The 6,000-nt window shown below is 48.7% G+C and overlaps 1 protein-coding gene across 1 annotated transcript in view; it reads right to left on the minus strand.

The window, feature by feature from the left end:
• Nucleotides 1-6,000, minus strand: part of DLG5 (discs large MAGUK scaffold protein 5) — a 118,055-nt gene that overhangs the window by 110,922 nt on the left and 1,133 nt on the right. The window lies entirely within an intron of this gene.

Below are 6,000 nucleotides of genomic sequence, written 5' to 3' on the forward strand. Positions count from 1 at the left end.
CCAACATCAAGGTCAACAGTCACCTCACAATTACCCACCAAGGGTTTAGAACTGGATGGCCAACATGGAACACTCCAAACATCTGTTTAATTTAAAATATTTCTGTACCACTTTCGTGGAACTCTGTCTCAAAAAGATCAACAGACACACACAATTCAGAGATATGCAATCTGCCCCAGGGAAAAGGTGAAAAAAAATGCAATATCTCCCCAACTCAATCCCATTTAAAATTCTTCTCTGCTGAACATGTTCGGCATCCCTACTGCACAGACTGATAGGGAGTTCAGTCCTCTTGCTTTATGCCCACTATTTCCGTGGCTCACATCTTCCCAAGATTACAGGAAATTAATAAAGAACCCCCTCGAAATGGCCTGCAGAATGTACAGGTGGTTGGAATGAGGTGGAACAAAAAATTAAGACAACTCCTACGTTGCTCTCTTTTTCAGGAAATAGAAAGCCAGAGTACGAAAATCACTTAACACTAACACTAAATCAAAAATTAGTAATCATGACTTCCCTGGTGGCGCAGTGGTTAAGAATCCGCCTACCAATGCAGGGGACACGGGTTCGAGCCCTGCTCTGGGAAGATCCCACATGCCGCAGAGCAACTAAACCCGTGTGCCACAACTACTGAGCCTGCACTCTAGAGCCCACGAGCCACAACTACTGAGCCCATGCGCCTAGAGCCCATGCTCCGCAACAAGAGAAGCCACCGCAATGAGAAGCCCGTGCACCGCAACAAAGAGTAGCCCCCGCTCGCCGCAACTAGAGAAAGCCCACACGTAGCAACGAAGACCCAACGCAGCCCAAAATAAATTAGTTAATTCTTTTTAAAAAATAGTAATCATGGTAGAGACCTGGAAGAAACGTCTTAGAAATCTACTCCAACCCCATCACCAAGCTTCCTTGGACCTAAGGCCACCCTGCAAGTACTGAGAACCCTACAGGACTGAGAAAGTCCTCAGTCAACACTGAACTTCTTCCAGCTTTACTTCTTCCAGCCTTCTACGTGGAAAAAAACAAGCCCCAGGTAGTTAAGAGGCTCATCCAAGGTCAAGACGTTGTACAGTTAGGAGCAGATCCCCATCCAAAACTCTTTCGAGGACACCAAGCTGAATTTCAAATTCTAAGTGCAAAAAGCGAAGGGCTCTCCAATCCTACACAGGCAGTGTGGTCGCTCCGCATGGCTCCTGGCAGCCAGTCCCACAATGCTGGTACCTGAGGGGTGACCATGGAGACTTCAGACACCAATGTCACACCACCTGCTTCCATCACAGACATGCTGTGGGTGGGGACATCCGTGAGTGCCGCTGGAACTCACCCTAGCCTTCCTGCACTCCCACAGCCTTCTGTCACTGTGAAGTCACCACTTAAGAATCTGCACTTATTTCTGAAGAGAATCTGGACTTATGCAGGGACACATCACTCATTCGCCACACAGCTGACTACTCATCCATCCAACAGAAATTTACTGAACGCCCATGTTGGGGCAGGCTCTATTCTAGGCATCGGGAATACAACAGCGAATTTGGCTCATGGAGACTACATTCTACTCTTGATGACCCACAGCCACAGTAAAAGCAACCCTGACATCTGTTCAGCACAGTTTACCAGGAGCTCTCCCGTAACCCTCAGATCAGGAGGATCCCAGGCTTCTGGTCCTAAGGCTGGCTCCAGGCTGCATTACTCAGCACACTAATAGTAACAAATGCTCCTTTTCTCCCACCATGCATTGTCAAATAGCACAGTGAAGTAGGTACTGTTTTCATCATGTTGTAGAGAGGGAGATAAGTTCAGAAAGGTTAAATGCCTTGCTCAAGGTCTAAAACCTAGTGAAATCTGACAACCTCCAACCACCCCCCTCCAGCAATGACCTCATCTGCTAATTGCATCATCACACAAAGATGAGACCACATCCTGGACATTCACCTGCTGCTTTACCTGCACGACATCCTTTCTGCTCTTCTTTTTTTGGAGAACTGCTTCTCCCCATTCTAAAGAACCACATGGTACTGGTACGAGCTGCCAATCACCCTACCTTATTGGTTGGGTCCACTGCTGGGCCAATCTTAGTCCTTTAGCCCCAGCCACGGTGACTGGGTCTCACACGGACATGTGACCCTAGTCAGGCCAATCAGAATCCTCCCGTGAGATTCTTCTGCCTGGTTTACTGGATACGGCTCCCTTTATTCTCTGGTCAGGGGTTTGTGGAGATGAAGCCAAGAGGGGCCTGAGGTCATGTTCCAGGCCCACGGGAAAAGCCCGCGGCATTCTGGATCAAACATCCCAAGGCCAGTTACTCCAATTCATCCCAAGGTTTTGGAATATTATACAATAAATTTCTCTTTTCTGACTAATACAGTTTGAGCTAAGTATCTGTCACCTGCAATACGGGTGCCTGAACAAATACACAGAGGAATAAACAAAATCTGCCTTTCTCTCAGAAACCTCTTTTCAACCATCACTTTCAAGTTCCTCCACTACTTCCTTCTCAACACAATTAACAGAACCAAAAGAAAAACCACAATGGCTGGAGCTTTTACTTGTGACCATCAAGGACAGAGTGGATGAAGAAAAGGTGGCTGGTACCTGAAGAGAGTAGGGAGAGAACAAAAGGCCCAGGTAACCTCTAATGAATAATAGATAATCCACACCTGACAATCAGCAGCCAACTGCACTCATCCCACTGGAAACGCCTGGGGTTATTCTTTTTTAAAAATTCCTCCAGCTTTAACTTCTGACAAGTTCAGCCCCAGGTGGTGTATAAACCCCTTGCTCCGCCTAGCCATCATGGTCCTTCAGATTACCTCTGCATCTCCACCCACCCAGAGCCAATGCCCTGCTCACTCAGGCTGGTCTAATTTCTGCAACCTGAAAACACACTGCTCCTCTCATAGCTAGGAGTTTGTTCTTGCATCTCCCACCCAGAACATCCTCCTTTTCCTCTGCACACGCAGAGTACCCCTTCAACACCCAGCTCAAGCCCCAGTCCCTCCTCGAAGCCTTCCTTGGCTTCTCCAGCAAACACTACTGTCTCCATCCTCTTAACTGTAGCGAAGCCAAGTCAGCCAGCTCTCCAGGAAACTAAAGAGGAGGCACGGAGGGGACGAGGAGGAGAAATTCAGCTCTGAGCACACAGTAGAGAGTGCCACCAGCAGTCACCATGTTCTGCCACTTCTGCTCCACGAGAGAGGCCTGTTGTGAAAACAGTTTGGGGAGCCCTCCACACTTAGATGGTAATTAGAGCCACTAGGGGTGGATGAGAGTATTTGCGGAAAGCATGTAGTAGAGCTTCAAAAGGAGGAAAAAGCCTGTTTGTATTTGTATCACTCAATTGATCTGTCTCATAATGTCACTCTCCTGAGTGTCCCATTCCCCCAACTAGGCAGCAAGCTGCAGGCTGGAATTACATCCTATGCACCCCGGCCCCACGTGCACCAAGAACAGGACCAGGCACCTCAGTCCTCCCCAATCTCATTTTGCCTCCCAGTGGCTGAGACAGGCCATGCAGCACCCCCAGCCCCATCTCACAGATGAGGACGCTGAGGCTCAGCACCAGGAAGGGGCCCCTCACTCCAGGGGCAGGCGGTTGAGGAGCTGCAAGTGAGAAAACCCAGATGTCAGCAACTGAATCAAAGAGAAAAAACAAAGGACCTCGTGGGTTCCGAGTGAACAAACAAGATCCTGGTACTACCATGGAAGAAACTCGAGAGACCTCAGCCAGTCAGAGGAGAACAGTTCTCTCCTCTCTCTACCACCAGTGGGGACAAAGCGGCTCACTCCTTCCCTACAGATGCATGTATTGGGACAAGGAAAGGCTACAAAATTCCAGAGCTCCCCAATGCAGGAAACGGCCTAAAACTGTAATGGGAGGGCCAAACCAGGTAAGAGGAAAAACCACCCCCAACATGGAATCAGGAGCACTGCAATTCACCTGACTCCAGCTCCTTTCTGCCCTGCAGCTCCTGGCCTGTCCTCAGACCTCACAGATGGTAGGAATGGAACCCAGCGTCACGCAGAAAAGGCACGAGGTGCCACAGAACTAAGTGAGATATTCATGTATGCAATAAGATAGAAAGGCTCAATAGCAATGTACTATCAATTCTGGTAGAGAAGTCCCCCTGCCCCCAGAATAAAACAACTGTGTCTTCTTACTCACCTTCATACCCCAGGCCTGAGCACGGTGAGTTGTAAACGTCCGGGGCTCTAACTGAGCCTGAGCAGAACAGATGAGCTTGGTTTGCTTACTGCCCCGTACCACCTAGGCCAGTTTCCTCCCCGTTCCAGGCCCCATGTGGGGAGCGGCCAGACATCATCTGCGTGCAGCACGACCAACTCCCACAGCACACAAGTGCCAGCCATGGGACGGGCATTCTAGACCAGGGGCCCACATGGGATGTGGGATCCATCAAAGAAGCCCCTAACTGGGTGATGGCAGCACCTCCGATGTAGAAACAGTGACAAAGGGGCCTCCCCTTGAGACTACAGATCCTTAGGAAGCCAACCGGTTCCTCTCTGGGGCTCCCACAAGATGCTTGCACTAAGGCTGACTTACAGGCAGAGGTGTGCACCTGTGTGCGGAGTGGAACCTGCTGGGAGAGCAAAGACCAGGACACAGGGCTGAGTTTCCCTGACTTCGGCTCCTCGGGGATGAAACGGGTGCTTCCATTCCTTCAACCTGAGCAGTCCTTTTAGTCACTGAGCTTTGTGCCATAAAAGGGGCTCCCTGGCTAACAGAAAAAAAGCTGGCAACCACTGCACAGTAATTCATCCTTTAAAAGATCCCAACGCTCTGTGGTTCCCTTGCACACCGTGTCACCCCCTCATCCCCAGAAGCTGTACATGGCATCTTGCCAGACCAAATGCTATCCTACTTTTTTCCTAAAGTATTAACTAAAATGAACTTAACTTCCCTTGGAAACCTACACAGCTCTGCATTGTGGTAAAACTAGGGTTTGAAATCCTGCCCTTGAGGATAAAATCCAAACCCTATTTCATCTTTTCCTTAGATGTCAGGACCAGCTTCCAGAACTTCAACTCTGTGAGGCCCCACCTTCTCTACCAAGCATGGAAAAGGGAGGGACCTAATTAATGGCAATTCATCTATCTATTCCAGAGATTAAAGCTAGCGCTGATTCAAACACATCCCATTGAAGACTTAAGTTTGCACTCAACTTCTGCGCTTCCTTAATCAACCTCCTCCTTCAAGCACAGAGAGCTAGGTAGACAAAAAGGCAACTAAGAAGAAAAAAAAGTTACCCCGAAGAGATTTCCCTCTGACCTTATCCTCAAGGCCACATCTGACAGCTCTTAGCATCATCCCAGGAGAGGACTGGGCTGCCCAGCAACTCAGACACGATCATAACTGGGGGACAGCGTAGGTCTGAGGAACAGAAATGCTGAAGAGTCAGAAACCCAAAGTGGAGACAGAAGGCCCATCAATGAAATGATATGCTGTGTGGCCAGCAGCTTAGTCTGTCTGTATGCCAGTTGCCTTCACTACCAAAAAAAGGTGGCCAATATCCAATGGAGCTGTTACCAGGAAGAGCTTATAAAATCATCTCCTTAATAAGTGAGGCTTTTAACGGCCCAATAAACACGTTTCATCAGCCTGTAGCCTACAAGTTGTTAAAGGCAGTTAGTTCATCAGCCCTCTCTGTTCACTTTTAAAACACGGACAAGACATAGAAAAGCAGCACTTGTTGCTTCCTGGTTCCAAATGGGTTAAATAAAACAATGGGTCATAATTGAAATACTTTGAGCAATTTAACCACTCCAAGCTGGAGTTTTCTCTCCGGCAAAGTAGGAATAATAGCGCAGAGAGTGGTAAACGAACGTGATACAGCAGAGTGCCTGCCACGACAGTAGGTGCCCAATAAATGCTGGCTCTTCCTTCCTCAGTCCTATGCCTTCTTCTTCAGCTTCCTTGTCTAAAAGCCTGGCTTTCCACACTCCCCAACCAGGCCACACCAAGCCTACCACTTGCCACAAACTCCCAGC

This window comes from Neophocaena asiaeorientalis, unplaced genomic scaffold (genome assembly GCF_003031525.2).
Source record: "Neophocaena asiaeorientalis asiaeorientalis breed wild unplaced genomic scaffold, Neophocaena_asiaeorientalis_V1.1 scaffold517, whole genome shotgun sequence".
In the NCBI taxonomy this organism is placed as follows: domain Eukaryota; kingdom Metazoa; phylum Chordata; class Mammalia; order Artiodactyla; family Phocoenidae; genus Neophocaena; species Neophocaena asiaeorientalis.